The sequence below is a fragment of the Pan paniscus genome, chromosome 14 (assembly GCF_029289425.2).
Source record: "Pan paniscus chromosome 14, NHGRI_mPanPan1-v2.0_pri, whole genome shotgun sequence".
NCBI lineage: Eukaryota > Metazoa > Chordata > Mammalia > Primates > Hominidae > Pan > Pan paniscus.
Genome location: NC_073263.2, coordinates 13188778 through 13210184, shown reverse-complemented (window position 1 = coordinate 13210184; position 21407 = coordinate 13188778).

The following is a 21407-nucleotide window of genomic DNA, read 5'->3' as shown; positions in this document are numbered from 1 at the left end:
CAACTCTAGAATGTATTGGGCACCTCCTAGGACATAATCACTGGAATTTGGTGAGAGACATCAAATAGGAAAGAACCTGGCTCTGACATAAATTCAACACACGGAGGGGGACACATGTTATGAGACTGACCTGGCCTCTTCATCTCATAAAAGGGGTTCTTGTTGCTGGTAACACAGATTAAAACTATTTCAATTACATTCAACATAAAAAGATTAGCAATGGCATGTAAGATGAAAAAATCACCCTGAAGCAAGACAAAAGTCTCACAAAAGGATATTTAAACTAGTCAACACTTTGAAATTCAGGCAGAGGTCGTGCTTTCTGGGGGAACTAAAGTAGCAAGAATAAAATAGAGGCTCCAATTCTAGGAAAAGTGGACCCTAATAAGGTTTACAATCCAGAAACTCAAGAAATCCAGACAGAAGGATGCGTCTCCGCTTTCAAGGCACTAGCAGTACCTAGATTACTAAGCCAATCCCCAACACAATCATAAACACAAATTTGATTGAGGAAGAAGCTTGCCCACCAGAAGATTTAGGTTATTACAAGGTAGAATGTGATAGAGAAAACGAGCATGGGACTGGAAATAAAAGGAGGTAGCCCCATGATTACAACTGGAATATATCTGTCAGAGATGGTGCAGAAATAAGACTGAACAGAGAGATCCTTGAACCCCACGTGCCTTACATCAGGACTAATCCTGGACACAGGCTGGAAAGCATAGCCTACAGATGGTGAGGGAGGAGTGGGCTCAGCTGTGAGAAGGAGAAGGAAATATGGTTGAAAACCAGATGCGGGTCTTGAAATCACACAGAGAATTTGGGCCTTTGCTGCTGTCTGCCAGCAGCTGCCAGTAGTTCTCACACTTTGGCTGGCATCAAAATCACGTGGGGCAGTGGTGGGGAAGTGGGGGGAGTGTTGTAAAACCACAAGTGACCAGGCAAAAAACACCTGTATGTTTTCCAATTCAGTAAGTACAGAAATATTAATTGGAAAAAGGTGGAGGTCAGACATTGATAGTGCTATGGACTGCTCCAGGGACATAAGCATGATCTTTAGAGAGGTGACTCTCATCAGTTGAGGGCAACCACTGGACAGAAAGAGGTCCAGACCAACCGTACACAGAGACATCATACAACTACACTTTAGCAACCTCTCCAAATAACATGTCTCTTAGTGAAACTTGGGAGGTTGAAAGTTAAAAACATAAAATCCAGTGACATTTATGTATCCTAGGCACTTACATTTGTCTGATTCTTCCAACTTGCCTTTGCTTGGTTAGAGTTTTGGGTAGATAAGAGGTGGATTTACATGTGCTAGTGTGAGAACTTTGATATACTCATTTAGACATTGACCTACTATCTTGATGTTTGAAAGCTAAAACCCAAAGAAATTTGTCTTTTTACATAAAACAAATTCAGCCCTTACCTTCCTTATTGATTACATCTTCCACTAGCAGTAATAAAAAAGTAACAATATGCATAAGACAAAGTATCTTCTTAGATCTTCTGTAGTGTTTTATTATTTAGTAGTTGTAATTAAATAACTGTCTCAAAATTTCAAGGAATGCCTGAGAAGCAATTCATGTTCAAAGGCTGCCCTCTTGTGACAATGTGTTGTATGTTTTACTGTAAAAGTAATCTTATTTTACCTTATAACCTCTACAATCCAATTCATAACAACATAAAAAGGAAATAAAACCTTACATAATTTTGAATTTTAAAAAGTACCTTGTTTATATGGCTCCTTTAGCTAATGAATAGATAATTTGGTAAATATTACAGTGAGTTGAAGGTTTGAATCCATCTCACTTAGCTAGCTTGATGGATATATTTCTAAACCTATACAACCCAGTCCTCTGCTTTTAAAAAATTGAAGTTAGCTGTAGATTGAGATGTCAGTGACACAGTTTATAGAACGTAACTTAGATTGTCATCTACATTACTGTAACTACAAATACCACCCTCAGATGGAAGAATCAGTTTTATCAGTGAACATCTCTAATTGAACTATAAATGGTGTATGTCTTCTGGCTTTTACAAGCTCTTGGTCTAACAGGGGATATATGATATAAAAATTACAAAGCAAGGCCACGCACGGTGGCTCATGCCTGTAATCCCAGCACTTTGGGAGGCCAAGGCGGGCGGATCACAAGGTCAGGAGATCGAGATCATCCTGGCTAACACGGTGAAACCCCATCTCTACTAAAAATACAAAAATTAGCTGGGTGTGGTGGCACACGCCTGTAGTCCCAGCTACTCAGTAGGCTGAGGCAGGAGAATCGCTTGAACCCAGGACGCGGAGGTTGCAGTGAGCCGAGATCGCACCACTGCACTCCAGCCTGGTGGCAGAACAAGACTCCATCTCAAAAATAAATAAATAAATAAATATTAAAATAGCAGTGACTATAATGTTTTGTGACGTTAAACTTTGAGAGCTTTTTTTTCTTTCTTTTCCCAAGTCCCTTTCCCAGTTCCAGGAGCAGAGTTATTCTAAGCTCACTGATGTAAAGGAATAGAAAGAAAAGGTTTGGTGGAAAACCTAATAACCTGCTATCTTTCTGTCTTTTGCTTTTTAAAAGCTTGAGCATTTGGGAGAATTTGGAAAGATTGTGGAGTAAGTGCAAAGAAGGAATTTGCTAACAAAAATTATATAGGGTAAAATGAGTTTTTTCCAGGTTAGAAAATATCCACTCCCTACACTCCTACATTCCTTTCCCATGGTTAAGAAGAGGAAAAAACAAAGGCCTCTTGGTGAGCAGTGGTGACTTAGGCAGTTTCTTAGAAATATTCTAGAAGGCATAGTCATCTTTTTAAAAAAATAGCTACAAGGATATGTCTAAGCAGAAGGGACCATGGGCCAAATTACGTGTAGATTTTTGCATTCCAAATATGGTAAAGAAGAAGCAGGAAGCTGGGGGACCTAAACAGGCCACACAGAAATGGACAAGGAAGAGGCCAGCAGCAGCTTGTGGGGACAAGATGTCATGCCCCAAATGTAAAACCCACCAACCATCCTCCAAATTCTGGCTCTGTTTAACAAGGCTGTGGTCTGACACTAGATGCCGCCTCAGTGACTAAAGCATAATTCCCCGCCTCCTGGGGGTGTTGACAGCTCACTCCTGGCAACAATACTCACAGCACAAAAAAGTTCCTTCATCCAAGTTCATGTCCCTTCTCAAGGCATCCCACATCCAAGAACTGCTTGGTACAGAAATATAATGGCCTGGTTTTCTTGCTCCAATTCGAGGTCATTAGGTAAACTCACCAAGATCCCTGTAGAGTGGACTGCGGCCATGATAGTGATTGCATTCCAGCTGACTTCCTGCTCCACTCAATCCTATTGCTGTCACTCTTCCACTGGTGTTGGGAATATCATTTCAACCTCCTTGCATGCAAATCTGCAACTCGGAGTCGGCTTCCTAGGACACCTGACTGGTGACTTCTCTATCACTATCACAATACTTAGAGGGGAGATCTTAAAATGATTGAAGGCTAACTGCCCTAACTGCACAGACAGATGGTGGCTTAAAATAGAATTTAAGTGGATTTAAAAAAACATGAAAAAAGTTGACATTGCACGCTCATATGAGCTTATGGATCAAACCATGCATATGATTTCTAAGATCCCTCGTGCAGTATATATTTGCACTGTTTATAAATGACATCCCCTTGAATTGAATTCAGTGCAATTCAAAACAGTAATTTGTGGGAAAAATTAGATATGCAGATAGCCTGGACTCTAGAGAGGCACACATCATTTGGAGAATAATAGTGAACCGGCTGGTCTATGAGGGAAGAAAACAGAGTGAATATAGACTATTAGTGAACAAGGATATTTTCCCATGTATATTCAAATTAAGGTGAACTTCTTTACAGAATTATGCCTTAGAAAGAAAAAGTATTTCCCTATATTTGAGTCCTCACAAGTTTTCCTACGATGAGTGCTTTTGTGATTATTTTGAATAACAAAGTAATATTTAAAGAAACTCTCTTGCCCTGAATGTACTTTAATTTATGTCAATTGATGTTGTATATAGAGATCATCAGAGTCAAGCTACAAGAAAAGGAGGAACATATCTCAGCAAAGACTTAGAGGACTAATACTGTGAAATCAAAATTTCAAGTGAGGGAATAAATGCAGCTTTTAATGATTACTTCAATGAAGTTTAACTCTAGCAGGATCTACAAGAAATTGGCAACCTTTGGCTTCAGTAACAGAAACTCAGGATATATGTCCTTCAGTGCTTTTGGATTCTGCATCATATTGAGAGAGACTCCTTTAAACAAGCAATAAGAAACTTCCTGTGACAACATAATAAATTCAAAAAGTTCTGTTACTCAGACAATTTAGATAGAAGCGAGGACTTTGGCCAAGACAGCCCTGTTCACTCTAAAGATGGACTAAACAATGAAAAAGATATTGACATCAAAAATTCAATCAGGAATTTGATTAAAGCATTTCATTAAATGTGATAATTTCTTAGTATATTATCTTACATATGCAATATTCATGTGTAACAAATTAAATACAAGTAAACATTTGACTATATTATCTGCAGCATAATTTACATACAATTAACATATTCAGTTTTGCTCACATGAAAACATGGATCTTCTCAATAAGAAAATTTGTGAAATCTTTAATTCCTCATCCCCAGGAATGTAAATAAATAAATATAAATACTGTAAGTCAGTGATTTTTTCCTAGGAAGACAGTAAAAATACTTTACATGCCTTCTCATTGTAAACCTAAATAACAAACAGAGAAAGGCTCTCTAAAGGAAAAAGACACATCTTAGGGAGGAGGGCACTGCAATGGGAATATGCATGACAAAGCAAACTGTGTAGATTCAAATGGTAAAGGAAGACAAGGTCTTTAAAAGAAAAACGATCAACCTGGAAGTATGGGGGAGTAGAAAAAAATAAATAAAGGAAAAATGAAGAGGCTTATATAATTGTTTTGTTATAGTTATCTTTGACTATGAAGATCAACAACAAGGTCAATGTCAGTTGAAGTTTGGGCAGGCAGTTGCTGGATAGATGTCCTCACAGAAGTGTATTTTGTGTGAGGTTGCTATGGCCTTTGTGCAAGGTTGTGGTTTTTGTGGTATTTTGTGATAGTTTTTATCAGGCCTGGAAGCATGAGACCCCTCTCTTCATGGCCTTCTCTGAATCTATTTGTCCAGGTTTTTTCTTTTCTTTTTAAAGATTAGTGACAGTTTTGATTCTGATAACTTTTATATCATGATCCCTAATTTCAAAAAAAAATTAAACGTGTAACTTATTTATGATGTATTTGATAGGCTTGGATTTATGAATCACCTCCACCATCTATAGTGGTAGATATATCTGAGCCTACTTACACAGGACTTCCATCAGATTTTCTCTTCAATGGAATTGGAAGAGGGGGTTTTGGAGAAGGGGATGAAGGAATTGTGCTGCATCAGAGGTCCCCACTTAACAGCACAGGGACTTTTTCTGTGCTCTTGCCAGGCCGTTGTATTAGTCTGATGCAAAAGTAATTTTGGTTTTGTCATTGAAAGTAATGAGACCATCTGACTTACAATGTCTGTGCCGTAACCAACTCCTAATAGCCTCCCAGGACAGCTTTGCCCTGACATATACTGTCCTGGAACCACGTCTGCTTTGTAATTCCTGAGGTAGCTGCCACCATGACCAATGACTTCTCATCTTTACTCTACATGCAGGTAACAGTTATAATTATATCTCTGTGTATTCACAGAACATTTAGTACATCTGGGACTTCTACAAAATTTCCCTAGCTGATTTTGGTGTTCTAGTGTCCTGGCAGCTCTAGCCATGAAGGGATGATGCTTTATCAGCATTTCTGTTGAGTTTTTTGCTTTTTCTCACAAACTGATTACACTTTTCTCATATACGTTTGACAATTCATTTGAACTCATTTATTCTAAACCCATTATTTTTTGTCTATTATTTAATAGCGAGGGGGGCGAGGGATAAAAGATTACAAATAGGGTGCAGTGTACACTGTTCGGGTGATAGGTGCACCCAAATCTCACAAATAACCAGTAAAGAACTTATCCATGGAACCAAATACCACCGTACCCCAATAACCTATGGGAAAAAAATAAAAAATAAAATAAAAAAGAGTCAGAAAAAAAGAAAATAATCACTGTACTTACCGTGACACTTAGAAATGGTGACTAGCATTATTTGTAAGTGTCACCTAATAATATTATTATTTTTTCTTTATGCTACAAACTAGCTCTGCTATTACAATCACTACTATTTGAAGTGTTACTACATTAAATTAAATTTATTGTATCCTTCTGGACTCAGAAATGGGGGTAAATGCTAAGACAATTTCAGAATATGATCACATATTAAAAGCATATTATACGGGGAAAATGTGATTTTTAAAAAATAGAAATTGGTAGAGAAACAGTTTTTGAGTCTCTTTAATTTCTGCACATTTTGCAAGTATGAACGCTGACTTTCTTGTTCCAAATGATTGATTTCAAGCATGTTTGTATAGAAAACAGCCTTGGAATAGAAAACCAGTACCTCCTTCTGGAACAAAGGAAAAGTTTATTTACTGTCTAGTATAATGCAGATAATTTCTCCCTCTTGGGAAGGGTACAGCCAAGTGAACTTCCCATAACACAAGTTGGGGTTTCTTGAGTTTGGGTTTTTCTTCCACAGTGTAATGTGCAGGTGCCACTTGGCTCTCTTTGTGTTATCCTGGGAAAGCTGATGGCTGTAGGTGCATGTGTTTATTTTGGGGTTCTCTATTTTGTTTCATTGGTCTTTGTGTCTGTTTTCATATCACTACCATGCTATTTTGTCTACTGTGGCCTTAGGGAATAGTATGAGGTCAAGTAATGTGATGTCTCCAGCTTTGTTCTTCTTGCTTAGGTTTCCTTCAGTTGTCTGGGCTCTTTAAAAATCCATATGAAATTTAGAATAGTTTTTTTCTAATTCTGTGAAAAACGACATTGGTTGTTTCATAGGAATAGCGTTGAATGTGTAGATTGCTTTTGGCAGTATAGCCATTTTAACAATATTGATCTTTCTGATCCATGAGCATGGAATGGTTTTCCATTTGTTTTGTCATCTATGATTTCTTTCTGCAGTGTTTTATAGTTCTCCTTTTAGATATCCTTTACCTCCTTGGTTAGACATATTCTTCTTTTATTTTATTTTATTTTGGGGGTTGCTGTGGTAAACAGGATTGCACTCTTGATTTACCTCTCAGTTTAAACATTTTTGGTGTACAGAAATGCTACTTCTTTTTATATGTTGATTTTTTTATCGTGAAACTTTGCTGAAGTTTTTATCAGTTCTAGGAGCCTTTTGGCACAGTCTTTAGGGTTTTCTAGGTGTATAATCATATCATCAGTGAAGAGAGATAATTTGACTTCATTTCCTATTTGGATGCCTTTTATCTCTTTCTCTTGCCTGATTGCTCTGGCTAGGACTTGTTGAACAAGAGTGGTGAGAACAGGCATCCCTATTTTATTCCTGTTCTTAAGGGGAATGTGTTGGGAGAAAAGCTGAGTGTTGGAACAGAAGCTGAGGCAGGGCCATATGTTTCTCATTCACTTGATACACCGTTTCCTTTCAACCCCCACATCCTCACCACCTGTTTCTTTGTTTGAGCACCAATAAATAGCATAGGCTTCCAGAGCTTGGGGACTTTGCAGACTCCACACTCGTGATGGTCCCCTGGTTCCACTTTCTCTCTCAAACTGTCTTTTTCTCATTCCTTTGACTCTGCCGGACTTCATCACCCCCCTGACCTAGTGTTGGGTCTGATCACCCCAACATTCCTGGTGCCCAACATGGGGCGACAAAGACCCTGGTGAAGGAAGGCTAGAGCATGCTAAAGCAGAGGACACATCATCAAAAGACACCCGAGGACATACAAAGATGGGGAGTGAAAGTTAGTAGTTTGAATTTGTTATCACTCTTTAGTACAGTAAAGCAGTTTTGCCCATGGTTTCCAGAACAAAGGAGTATGAAGTTGGATGAATGGGAGAGAATTGGAAGAGATTTTTTAAAAGGCATATAAAGATGGAGCAGAAATTCCAGTTTCTGTATGGTCAGTGTGGGCACTAATAAAGGCAGCCCTTGAGCCATTTCAAACAGATGATGAGGCAGATTCAGATGAGGAAGAGGAGGATGAGTGTAAAAAACTAACTTCAAATTCTGAGTGTGGGGAGCAGCTACTGCAGGAGATTAAAGAAAAGAAAGAAAAAATTTAAAAAGTATGTTTTACTAACCCGTTGGCTCCACCTGCTGAATTAAGTGAATGGTCACCTCCTCTCTCTCCCTTAAATGGGTGAGAAAATAAATTAGCTGAAAAACTTACTGCTCCTGTAGTTGCAACATTAAAACCTGGAGCAATTGGTGTTGCTAGCCAAAATTCTATTCAAAAAGCTAAAGCCAAGGGAGACCTTGAAGCATGGCAATTTCCCGTTACTATAATCCAGCAAGTAGGACAGAATATAGCTAATTAGGCTCTTTTTTTTTTAAGTTACTAAAGAATTTAAGCAAGCCATTAGTCAATATGGACTGAACTCTCTTTTTGTGCAAACTTTATTTAAAAATATGGCTCTTGATAATAGATTAATACCATATAATTAGGATACTTTGACAAAACCTGTTCTCACTCCATCTCAGCACTTGCAGTTTAAAACTTGGTAGGCTGTTGAAGCTTAAACTCAGGCAAAAGAAAACACACAAGGGCAGCCACCTGTGCCTGTTTTCTTTGATCAGTTAATAGGAGTTGGCCCTAACTGGGGTTGATTAGGAAATCAAGTAGTAATGGAAGATGTTGTCATTGTTCAGCTGTGCTTCATGTGCTTGCAGGCATAGAAAAGGATAAATGTTACCGGGGGAAAGTATCCTTATTTCAGTTCTGTCTGACAAGGACCTAAAGAACCATATATTAATTTTATTGCTCAGCTACAAGAGGCTGTGTATAAAGCCATAAATGATAAAAACAGCTCAGGATGTTGTAATACAGCTTCTTGCATACAATAATGCTAATGCAGAGTGTCAAACTGCTATTAGACCCCTGAGAGAGAAGGCTCATTTAACTAAATATATTAAGGCTTGTGATGGCATTGGAGGTAACTTACATAAGGCTATTCTTTTAGCTCAGGCTACGGCTAGATTAAGAGTAAGAAAAAATATGCTTCATTTCTCAGGCTCTTGCCTTAATTGTGGGCAAATTGGACACAAGAAAAGAATGTAGAAAGGAATTCAAAAGACGAAAACTACTACCATCAATCAACAGAAAAGTCACAGTGTATGTCCCTGGTGTAAGAAAGGCAATCACTAGGCAAGTCCGTGTCATTCTAAATTTAGCAAAGATGGACAACCTGTTTCAGGAAATAGGAAGAGGGACCCGCCTCGAGCCCCTCAACAAACCGAGGCATACCCAGCACAGCCACTGCCCTTATAAATGTACAACAATTGTCCCCAACCTCAGCAAGCAGTGTTGCTGTAGACCTCTACAGAACAATTCCCATCTCCTTACTTCCTGGGGAGCCACCAAAGAAGGTCCCCACAGTAGTTGGGCATGAGTGATCTGTGCCTTAAGAACATGCTTCTGCTGCAGTTAACTAGCCCAACCTATTCCTTTAATTCAGCCCATCCCTTCGTTTCCCATAAGGGATACTTTTAGTTAATCTAATATCTATAGAAACAATGCTAATGACTGGCTTGCTGTTAATAAATACGTGGGTAAATCTCTGTTCAGGGCTCTCAGCTCTGACCCCTGATTTTCCACTTCACAACTCTATATTTCAGTGTGTGTGTCTTTAATTCCTCTAGCGCTGCTGGGTTAGGGTCTCCCCGACTGACCTGGTCTCAGCAAGTGGTGCCCATTCATGGGGGCTCGAACACAGGTCAAAGGATCGCTGGAGCACGTGGAATGTGGGACTAGCTGGAGGACACCCAAGTAGTGTTAAAGCAATCCCCGTGGTGAGTAAGAAGGGGGAGCTCGGAAGCATCAGGGTAACAATGGGACAAGTGTGGGCTGTGGTTCGTTCTACCTTGGAACTTTTTCACACGGATGATGAGGAGGAAGGAGAGTATAACAAAGTAACAGTAGAGGTTACAGACCAGGTTTATTTGCCACCTAAAGCTGAAGCAGAAAAGGAGGGAGAGGTTCATCCCTACCCTTCTGTACCCCCTCATTATTATTTTGAAGAAAACGACCCTCCAGATCTTTCTTTTCTGGAGGACACTGTGTGAAAAGTAGTTACCCTGGTGACTGTTCGAGCAGCGCCTTGAGCGACCGCTCTTAGTTCTATTCAGGCAGGAATTCAGCAAGCTAGACAAAAGTGGGATTTAGAGGCTTGGCAGTTCCCTGTTGGAATACATGCCCCAGATCAACAGGGAAATATTATAGCTACATTTGAGCCTTTTCCTTTTAAATTACTCAAAAAAATTAAACAAGCTAAATCAGTATGGACCAGGTTCTCCTTTTGAAATGGGACCGTTAAAGAATGTTGCTGTTTCCAGTCGTGTGATTCCTACTGACTGGGACACTATTACTCGAGCTTGTCTAACTCCTGCTCAGTTCTTACAATTTAAAACTTAGTGGGCAGATGAAGCTTCCATTCAGGCTGCTCGCAATGCCTGGGCCCAATCTCAAATTAATATAACTGCAGACCAACTTTTGGGGGTTGGTGGCTGGGCTGGTTTACATGCCCAAGTGTCATGCAGGATGATGCCATAGAACAGCTTAGAGGAGTGTGCATTAGAGCTTGGAAAAAATCACTTCATGTGGAGAACACTACCCTTTCTTTAGTGGTATAAAACAGGGACCAAGAGAACCATATGTGGATTTTATAGCTTGGTTACAGGAGTCTCTTAAAAAGATTATTGCAGATTTGGCTGCTTAGGATATAGTGTTGCAGTTATTAGCTTTTGACAATGCTAATCCCTATTGCTAGGCTGCTCTGCGACCTATCAGAGGGAAAGCACATTTAGTTGATTATATCAAGACCTGTGATGATATCAGAGGTAATCTACATAAAGCTGCTTTGTTGGCACAGGCGATGGCAGGACTGAGAGTGGATAAAGGAAATACTGCATTTCCTGGAGCTTGTTTTAACTGTGGGAAACATGGACATACTAAAAACAATGTAGAAAAAAAATCAGCGAGTCAGGCCACCAGATAGGGGAAAAAAGAAAACTGCTGTTCCTGAAATATGTCCAAAATGTAAAAAAGGAAAACTTTGGGCTAATCAGTGTCACTCTAAGTTTGATAAAGAGGGGAACCCAATTTTGGGAAACTCCCTGATGGGCCCATCCCAGGCCCTGTTCTAATCCAGGGCATTTCCAGCTCAGGCCATTCCCTCACCCCCAAATATTATCTGTCCCCCACCACATTCCATAGTGCTGCAGTAGATTTATGCTGCACAAAGGCTGTGAGCCTTCTGCCTGGGGAACACCCACAAAAGGTCCTAACAGGAGTCTGTGGAGCGTTGCCAGGAGGGACAATGGGATTACTTTTAGGAAGATCTAGTTTAAGTTTAAAAGGGGTACAAATACACACTGGAGTCATTGATTCAGATTACAATGAGGAAATTCAAATTGTGATATCTATTTCTGTTCCCTGGAAAGCACAGCTAGGAGTGCGCATAGCACAGCCCCTGAGTGTGCCATATGTGGGAATGGGAAAAAGTGAAATTAAATGAACTGGAGGATTTGGAAGCACAAATAAAAAAGGCAAGGCAGCTTATTGGGTAAATCAAATTACTGATAAACATCCTACCTGTGAAATAACTATCCAGGGAAAGAACTTTAAAGGTTTAGTAGATACTATTTTTTTTTTTTTTTTTGGTAGGACTGGACATTTCAATCATTTCTCTACAGCTCTGGCCATCCACATGGCCAATTCAGCCCACTCAATTTAACACAGTGGAAACTGCTAAAGCTCCAGAAGTGTATCAAAGTAGCTATATTTTTCATTGTGAAGGGCCGATGGACAACCTGGGATTGTTCAACCAATTACAACTTCTGTACCTATAAATTTATGGGGGAGAGATTTATTATGACAATGGGGAGCACAAGTTCTAATTCCCTAACAATTACACAGCCCTCAAAGTCAACATATGATGCACGAAATGGGGCACGTCTCTGGTATGGGAGTAGAAAAAAATTTGCAAGGTTTGAAAGAACTGCTTCAAACGGAAAGACAAAGTTCCTGCCAAAGATTAGGATAGCATTTTTGATGGTGGCCATTGTTAAGCTTCCAAAACCTATACCTTTAAAATGGTTAACAGATAAGCCAATTTGGATAGAATAATGGCTGCTAAGCAAAGAGAAACTGGATGCTTTAGAGAAATTAGTTACTGAACAATTAGAAAATGGGCACATAGCTCTAACGTTTTCCCCTTGGAATTCTCCAGTTTTCATAATTAAGAAAAAATCAGGTAAATGGAGAATGTTAACTGACTTAAGAGCCATCAATTCAGTTATACAACCAATGGAAACATAACAGCCAGGATTGCCTTCTCCTACTATAATTCCAAAAAATTGGCCTTTAATAGTCACAGATTTAAAAGACTGTTTCTTTACTACCCTTTTAGCTGAGCAAGACTGTGAACGGTTTGCATTTACAATGCCTGCAGTAAACAACCTGCAGCCTGCTAAGCGTTTTCATTGTTTCACAGATGGGTCTAGTAATGGTAAAGCTTCTTATTCTGGATCAAAAGGTAAAGTTTTCCAGACACCCTATACTTCAGCTCAAAAGGCGGAGCTTGTAGCTGTAATTGAGGTGTTGACTGCTTTTGATATGCCTATTAATGTGATTTCTGATTCTTCATACATGGTTCATTCCACACAGTTAATTGAAAATGCTCAGTTGCGATTTCATACAGATGAACAACTGATAATAAAAACAAAAAAGGGGGAGAAACAGGGATTACGGGATAGCCCATATACAATTGAATCTAACATCATTAACTTTCAATTTTTTGAGCCTGCCCAAAGGCCAGATGTTATCAGCAGCTGAACAGCATCTACAGAAACCAGCTGCAAAGACAGAAGCAGAACAACTGGTTTAGCGGAGCGATCCAATAACAAAAAGTTGGGAAATAGGCAAAATTATAACTTGGCATAGAGGTTATGCTTGTGTTTCTCCAGGACCGAATCAACAACTGATTTAGATACCATCAAGACACCTGAAATTTTATCATGAGCCAGATGCTGAGGAAGAGATAAAAAGCACAATCATCATTGAAATTAGAGCTTCTGGCTGGGTGCAGTGGCTCACGCCTGTAATCCCAGCACTCTGGGAGGCCGAGGTGGGTGAATCACAAGGTCAGGAGATCGAGACCATCCTGGCTAACACGGTGAAAACCCGTCTCTACTAAAAATACAAAAAATTAGCTGGGTGAGGTGGCGGGCGCCTATAGTCCCAGCTACTCAGGAGGCTGAGGCAGGAGAATGGTGTGAACCCAGGAGGCAAAACTTCAGGTTTTGCCAAGAATGACACTGTAAATGTAACAAAGCTTCTGTGCTTGTTAGTGAACACCAAATCAGCTACTCTCCTGTATTTGGAGATCAGGATGAAATGAAAAGAACAAGCAGGCTGGGTGCGGTGGCTCATGCCTGTAATGCCAACACTTTGGGAGGCTTCGGTGGGCGGTTCACCTGAGGTTGGGAGTTCGAGACCAGCCTGACCAACATGGAGAAATCCCATCTCTACTAAAAATGCAAAATGAGCTGGGCGTGGTGGCACAAGACTCTAATCCCAGCTTGGGAGGCTGAGGCAGGATAAGTGCTTAAACCTGAGAGGCGGAGGTTGCAGTGAGGCAATATTGCACCATTGCACTCCAGCCTGGGCAACAAGAGTGAAACTCCATCTCAAAAAAATAAAAAATAAAAAAGACCCCCAACCTTGTCTAGACTGTGGGGTTTCAGTTTCACCCCAGGGGGGTCCTGGTTGGGTTAGAATCCTGCATCTGGTTTGAGTTCGAATCCTAAAGAATAAAGGGAATAAAGGCTGTAGCCACTGACATACTCAATCTGGTCTGGTTCTGGCTTTTGCGTGTCTATCTGTATTTTTGGTCTAAATATTTGGCCCAACAGAGGTTAAAGGCTTTGATGTTCTCAGCAAAAACCTTGTGAGATCTCTAGTTTATCTGTGTGCTCAGCTGGAGCAAAGAGACTCCATAAACTAGAAAAACCTAAAGAAAATGGTACACTTGAAAAATTGAGAGCCAACACCTGTTTGTTGTTCTGTCCACCTCCCTCTCTCACTCCTCCTTCTGCCTTTGCTGTGGTCCCATGGTGTTTCTGTCTTTACAGGGACCTGCGATTCAGTGTAGGAGTGAAGTCCATGATTTTAAAACCTTCATGTCTCTGCTTTTTAACTCTGCCTGCTTTGCTGAGCTCTTATAATGAGAAATAAACCATTCAGAACAGAAACAACAGGGCATCAGAAAACCAACTTCCGGCAGTGCTCCGGCAAGTACCTCCCTAGAGGGGAAGGGCTTACTAAAGGAGATTTAATCTTGAAAAGGTCAAAATGAGAAGCTCTAACCTTAAGCTTGCTAGGTTTTCTGGGACTCGAGCTGGCTATATATTATGGACCATTCTAGTCACACACACACACACACACACACACACACACACACACACACACACAATTTTTTTTGAGACAGAGTCTCGTTCTGTTGCCCACGCTGGAGTGCAGTGGTGTGATCTTGGCTCACTGCAACCTCCACTTCCCAGGTTTGAGCAATTCTCCTGTCTCAGCCTCCTGAGTAGCTGCGATTACAGGTGTGTGCCACCATATCCGGCTAATTTTTGTGGTTTTAGTAGAGACGAGGTTTCACCATGTTGGCCAGGCTGGTCTCAAACTCCTGATCTCAAGTGATCCACTTGCCTTGGCCTCCCAAACTGCTGGGATTACAGGCATGAGCCACTGTGCCCAGCCTATATATATATATTTTTTTTTTTTCTTTTTCTTTTTGATACAGAGTCTTGCTCTGTTGCCGAGGATGGAGTATGGTGGTACAATCGCGGCTCACTGCAACCTCCACCTCCCAGGTTTGAGTGATTATCCTGCCTCAGCCTCCTGAATAGCTAGGACTACAGGTGCACACCACCACACCCAGTTAATTTTTGTATTTTCAGTAGAGATGGGGTTTTGTCACGTTGGCCAGGCTGGTCTCAAACTCCTGGCCTCAAGTGATCCACCTGCTTCAGCCTCCCATAGTGTTGGGATTACATGAATGAGCCACTGTACCTGGCCTCTAGTGCACACTTTAAACCTGACGGCCAAATTACATGAAAGAAAATTCAGAACTCAAATAGTGACTATTTTTAAAAACCATAAAATGAAAAAGTCTCAGTTCTTTTGCCTACCTTTTTTTTTCCACTGCCTACTTTGAATCTGCTGATTTGTCTACTGGTGTTGAGATAAGACTTACTGTCTGTTGTGTTACCAATTCGAGGTTACTTGGCTGAAGAAAAACAAAAGAATGAAACAATTCTATATTTTTTTCTCTTTTTGAGACAAGGTCTCACTCTAAGGTCTCACTCTGTTCCCCAGACTGGAGTGCAGTAGTGGGATCATAACTCACTGTTATCTCAACCTCCTAGGCTCAAGCAATCTTCCTGCCTCATCCTCTCTAGTAGCTGGGACAATAGGCATGCACCACCATGCCTGGCAATATTTATCTTATTCTTAGTAGAGATTGGGTCTCACTATGTTGCCCAGACTGGTCTCAAACTCCTGAGCTCAAGTGATCCTCTTGCCTCAGCCTCTCAAAGTGCTGGGATACAGGCATGAACCACTGTGCCCAGACAAAAGAGTTCTTTTATAAATACAAATAATTTAAAAAGTATTGGTAAAATAAAAATAGAAATGTCTTCAGAATTGTCAGCATACATTTTTGACTGTCTTTTATATTTACATTTGCTAGATATTTTAAGGTGCTAGGTTTTGGCATGAAGGTTATAAAGCTATAAACACAGGTAAGAAAAGAATATTTGTTTATGTGATTTTTTAAATACATAAGACCAATTTAATACGGTTTGTTGAACAAAAATAATGGAATTTTCTGAGTTATTGGTAAAATACCCTTGTATTTAACTTTGAAGTCCTCACTTATGTGAACACCTGATATTCACAGGCTATATCATGTTTAACAAGAAAATAACTTAGAAATGATGACTAGCTTTGTCTAATACCTCAGTTCTCACAAATACTCTAGATAAACTGTCAAAAATAAGTAAATGTAAATGGATAAATATCTATACAAGACATCTTAATGTATTTTTGAAAATTTTTTGAGCCAGTGTCTCTGTCTGTCACCCAGGCTGAAGTGCAGTGGCATGATCACAGCTCATTGCAACCTTGACCTCCTGCACTCAAGGGATCCTCCCATCTCAGCCTCCCAAGAAACTGTTAATAACAGGCATGCACCACCATGGTCAGCTAACCTTTATTTTTATTTTTTTGTAGAGTCAGCATCTCTCTATTATGCTCAGGCTGGTCTCATGGTGTGAGCCACCATGCCCAGCCTATTTTTGAAATTTTAGTTATGTTACATTAAATAATAGATACTCATTAAATATCTGGGTTATTTCCAATTTGAAACTCATGTTTTAGCCCAGGAACTGTGGCTCACACCTGTAATCCCAACACTTTGGGAAGCCAAGGCGGGTGGCTCACCTGAGGTCAGGAGTTCAAGACCAGCCTGATCAACATGGTGAAACTCAATCTCTACTAAAAAATACAAAAAATTAGCCAGGTGTGGTGGTGTGTCCCTGTAATCCCAGCTACTCAGGAGGCTGAGGGAGGAGAATTGCTTGAACCTGGGGGGCGGAGGTTGCAGTGAGCTGAGATCACACCATTGCACTCCAGTCTGGGAAAAAAGAGCAAAAATCCATCCTAAAAAAAATGTTTTAGGAACACATAATTCTAAATTATGAAATTATTCTCATATGTAAGATACTGCTATATGACAATTCAAGATTTCTTGCTTCTTAGGTTTTTTATTAAAATAAGGGTTTCTAAGTGTTAATATCTTTGTAGATATATGTGATTAAGATGACTAGATACAAAAGAAACAATTCTGTATGCAAAATGTATACCGGTTTTTGTTTCAGAGAAAGTAAATTCGCTTAGAGATTTTTAAGGTTTATTTTAAATTGAAGGAATAAAAAAGAAAGATAAAACTAAATGTGTATAAAAAGTTAGGAAAGATGGAAAAAATTATACGAGGTTATTAAAAGTTTATGTAAATCTTACCTCGAGGTCAAAACGGATTGAGATCAGATAGACTGTTTATAAAGTTTATTTAAATTAGCTGTAATATTAAAAACATAGTGATAAAAAACTAAAAATTTTGTTTAAAACAACAAAGTTTTCTTAATGTATTTATTTGCTCATAATAAGAGGTAATAAATATTGACTTTTAATCCTGAAATCTGTTACTATAAAAACTTTTCAGATTTGTATATCAGAATTTCAACTTTTCCTGTACTTTCATGTTACACATGACTCACAGATCACATCATTGTCTCCTGTTCCTTCTTGAGAAGGAATAAAAGGCTTGGGTTTCCTGCTTGGCTGGGATGATAACTCTTTCAGCTTTTTCATCAGGTCTAATTTTGTACTCTTGGCTTTTAAATATGTCTTAATTACTTCATGTAACCAGGAAACTTCCATGCTATCTTTGAGAGCTATGGATCCCCACTGCTCTATGCTCTCGTTTTCCTGTTTACATTCCTCTGTAATATTATGCTCACTCATGACCCTGGACACACTCTTTCTATGTCTAACTAAATTCAAGTCTCCTTGTCATCGGGTTTGACTTCCAAGTGATTTAAATTAGCTTCCCATAAGAAGACACAATTATGCCACAGGAGGTTTTACCCTTTAAATGACTGGCCTGTAATGAAGATTTTAGGTTTTATCAAGATAATCCATGTGTTGCCTTTATTGTTTTTTTAATTACTTGGGAAAACTGAGGGTTTTCAGTTTTCACATCCATGTAACCTTCTATGTTGCTTTTGATGTCTTTTGGTTGTCATGCTAATTAAATGAATGACTGTTATTTAAAAATGACATGTGGCTGTGTGCAGCGGCTCATGTCTGTAATTCCAGCCCTTTGGGAGGCCGAGGTGGGTGGATGACTTGAGTCCAGGAGTTCAAGTCCAGCCTGGGCAAAATGGCAAAACCCCATCTCTACTAAAAATACAAAAGCTAGCTAGATGTGGTAGCACGTGCTCATAGTCCTGGCTACTTGGGAGACTAAGGTGGAGGATCACCTGGGCCTGGGAGGTTGAGGCTGCAGTGAGCCATGATTTCACCACTTCACTCCAGCCTGAGCAACAGGGTGAGACCCTGTCTCAAAAAAATAATAAAATGAAAAACAATAAACTGTCATTCTGTTTTGGTCAAATGTTTTCAATTTTTTGACATCTTTGCTAAAACTTAGTTGATAACATTGTATGGGAAGCATTGCCAAAAGATAAGTAACACTAAATCTTCTTTTTTTTTCTCTGAGACAGAATCTTGCTTTGTCACCCAGGCTGGAGTGCAGTGGCGTCATCTGGATTCACTGCAACCTCTGCCCCAAGGTTCAAGCGATTCTCTTGCCTCAACTTCCCAAGTAGCTGAGACTACAGACACGTGCCACCATGCCCGGCTAATTTTGTATTTTTAGTAGAGACAAGATTTCTCCATGTTGGCCAGGCATGTGTCGAACTCCTGACCTCTGAGGATCTGTCCAACTTGGCCTCCCAAAGTTTTGGGATTACAGGCATGAGCCACTGTGCCTGGCCTAAATCTTCTTTTGGTTACATTTATAAGTATGTTATTAATATAAATATTTTCAACGTTATATAAATTATACAAATCTAATATGGTATCAGTCATAATTTTGATGATGTTAAATATTTTCTAAAGTTGTATGTGTATAGATATATTATTAATATACATATTCTAAAGATTATATAAAATTTGTGGAAGTCTGATGGATCTGATGTGTTGCCATCAGTCATGATTCTGGCTGTTATCTTAAAATGCTACATATAATACAAATAACTAAATTTTCTCGCCATTTGAGAACTTCCACTGGATTTTAACCAAAGGCTATTCTAAGTTTTTGTCATCCACGGTGATTGTTTAAAGTTCTTCTCTGAAAACTTTTACAGGTCAGGCGCGGTGCTGGAGGCCGTGCAGGGCATGGTGCTGGGCGTGGTGCAGGGCACGGTGGCTCGCGCGTGTAAAAATCCCAGCACTTTGCAAGGCCGAGGTGGGTGAATTGCTTAAACTCAGAAGTTTGAAAGCAGCCTGGGCAACATGGTAAAATCCTGTCTCCACAAAAATACAAAAATTAACCAGGCATGATGGTGCATGCCTATGGTCCCAGCTACTTCGGAGGCTGAGGTAGGAGGATGGCTTGAGTTTGGGAGGGACAGATTGTGGTGAACCAAGATCATGCCACTGCACTCCATCCTGAGTGATAGAGCCAGACCATGTCTCAAAAAAAAAAAAAAGCCTTTACAATCAGCTATCATCTAAATTACTTTTAATGGAAAGGACTCTGACAAGTTCTCTTAAATATGGTTTCAGATAACTTTGGGGATCATACCATTGGACTAGGAAAACCTTCCAGGACTTTCAAAAGCTGAATGAGAATTTCCAATTGAAATCCAGCAAAACACAAAAAACTGAATGAGAATTGCTATTTGAAATCAAGCAGAACAAGATTTAGTTACATGGGACTGAACTTATAAAAGAAGGAAAAGATTTTATTCATGGCCCTTCCATTGGAAACATTGTTGATTCTCTTTATGTTTTGTTTTCCAAAGTCAAGAATTTTTTTTCTTTTCAGCTATTTTTAACTTACAATACATTAGATAAACTACATTGTGAACAAAAATTTGAGCCATTTATCTGTCTCTCTAACTGATTTCTCCAGAATTCAGAAGCCATTCGTGAGCATTCCTAAATTATGGCAATATAATTATTTGCATAATTTCAATAAGAATCTATTTTTAGTAACAGGATTCCATTGGAGACACTGTTTGTTTAATCAAGGCTTTAACTCGAATGGCAGATACAACCAGACCACTTTAAGGAATTGAGGTTGACTTTATAGCACCAATACAAAGCCCCTTAGAATGACTGGCTTGGTGTCCTGTCTACAAGGGTCCTTTACAAAGTTGCTGTCCTTGTGGTAAGAAGTAAAGAATGTCACTTTCTGACGGGCACAGGAACCTCAAGTTATTTGGGGACCTTGAGAAGAGAGGACTACACCCATTCATAAAAGTATTACAGGAGAGCTGGCAAGATGTCTGAATAGGAACAGCTCCGGCCTGCAGCACCCAATGAGATCAACACAGAAGGCAGGTGGTTCAAGCATTTCCAACAGCCTCCACTGGTGATACCCATGCAAACAGGGTCTGGAGTGGACCTCCAGCAAACTCGAGCAAACCTGCAGCAGAGGGACCTGACTGTTAGAAGGAAAACTAACAAACAGAAAGGAATAGTATCAACATCACCAACATCAAAGAGCAAAGGTAGATAAATCCATAAAGATGGGGAGAAACCAGTGCAAAAAGGCTGAAAACTCCAAAAGCCAGAATGCCTCTTCTCCTCCAGAAGATCACAACTCCCCACCAGCAAGGGAACAAAACTGGACAGACAATGAGTTTGATGAATTGACAGAAGTAGGCTTCAGAAGGCAGGTAATAACAAACTCCTCCGAGCTAAAGGAGCATGTTCTACCCCAATGCAAGGAAGCTAAGAGCCTGAAACGAATTGTTAACTAGAATAACCAGTTTATAGAAGAATATAAATGACCTGATGGAGCTGAAAAACCCAGCACAAGAACTTCATGAAGCATACACAAGTATCAATAGCTGAATCAATCAAGCAGGAGAAAGGATATCAGAGATTGAAGATCAACTCAATGAAATAAAGCAAGAAGACAAGATTAGAGAAAAAAGAGTGAAAGAAATGAACAAAGCCTCCAAGAAATAGAGGACTATGTTAAAAGACTGAATCTATGTTTGATTCGTGTACCTGAAAGTGACAGAGAGAATGGAACCAAGTTGGAAAACACTCTCAAGTATATTATCCAGGAGAACTTCCTCAACCTAGCAAGACAGGCCAACATTCAAATTCAGGAAATACAGAGAACACCACTAAGATACTCCTCAAGAAGAGCAACCCCAAGACACAAAATCATAAGATTCAGCAAGGTTGAAATGAAGGAAAAAAATATAAAGGGCAGCCAGAGAGAAAGGTTGAGTTACCCACAAAGGGAAGCCCATCAGACTAACAGTGGATCTCTTGGCAGAAAGCCTACAAGCCAGAAGACAGTGGGAGCCAATATACAACATTCCTAAAAAAAGAATTTTCAAGCCACAATTTC